Below are 1340 nucleotides of genomic sequence, written 5' to 3' on the forward strand. Positions count from 1 at the left end.
TCTAGCGTCAGTGAAGAGATAGCAGCATCTACGATCTCTAAATAATTTTTTTTAAAATAATTGCGAAGTGTCAAATACATGAACATTTTCGTTATTATCAGTAAAACGCTTCGGACGATTTCGCTGCCGTGGCAAACTTGGATCTTCAATATTTAATATTTTTGCATCATTAGTGGTATTTAACCAAAAAGACGAAAAGGTTTCATCGGATCGGTTCTGATGAAGCGATAACATTAGATTTTCTACGAGTTTACGAACTTTTGACATAGACAGCGTTGGACACTGCAAAACTTTCGACGTAGTTTCAAATTTATCGTATATGAGAACCAAACAGCGCAACACAAAATAATTATGAAAAGATGTCATTTTTGTGAGAAAACCAGCACATTTGGCGCCATATTCATTTCTGACAGAACTTTGATTTTCGAAAAAGTTTAGCAAAGATGTCCAGTTGTTTAACGCGTTCTTGATGCTACATATACGCATAGTCCACCTTGTTGGACATAATGGGCGCAATGATGTAGTTGAAGCATTACTTTGTTGAAAAAAGGAAAAACAAGCTAAACGTTTAGGAGATTCTTTGACAAACGTCACAAGTTTTTTTACAAAATGGATTGCATCTCTGCACTCTAACATCACAGAAATTGCATCTTGAAATGCCAAACTAATATTGTGGTTTTTGCAATGGACAAATAATGCAGACGGCGATATTTCTAAGACTTTGGCCTGTACTCCATTATGAATTCCAGAAACGTTAGATGCTCCGTCATAACATTGTCCTCGACAATCTCTGATATCAAAATTGAACCTTAATAAAACATCCTTCAAAATGTTGAACAATGTACCAGCATCTGTGGCGTCCGTGTTATAAAATCCTAGGAAATATTCTTCTGGAGTAAATTCATTATCAACAACTCTTAAGCAAATGCTGACTTGTTCTTTAATTGCAATGTCACAAGTTTCGTCTAAAAGTATGGCGTAATACTTTCTCAAATGAATATCACTTATAACAGATCTGAGAACGCTGTGTGACATAATTTCCAACAATTCATTTTGAATATCTTTTGAAGTCCATTGATAGGATGTTTGTTCAAGCCATTGCTGTAATTCAGGACTATCTTCTGCACGCAGACGTAAAAGACAGTGAAAATTTGAATCATCATCGTCATGAGAGCGTATAGCGATATTTTGAACAGACAAATATTGTAAAGTGGTTATAATTTTAAACATCGCGGTCTTTGCTAAAGTTCGTTGTTTTTCATGAGCTGTAACTAAGTGTCCAGCAACATTTGTTCCTGATCGTAGGTGAGACATTTTCATGACTGCTTCGCGGTGGCTGC

Source organism: Helobdella robusta (genome assembly GCF_000326865.2).
Source record: "Helobdella robusta unplaced genomic scaffold HELROscaffold_28, whole genome shotgun sequence".
Classification (NCBI taxonomy): Eukaryota; Metazoa; Annelida; class Clitellata; order Rhynchobdellida; family Glossiphoniidae; genus Helobdella; species Helobdella robusta.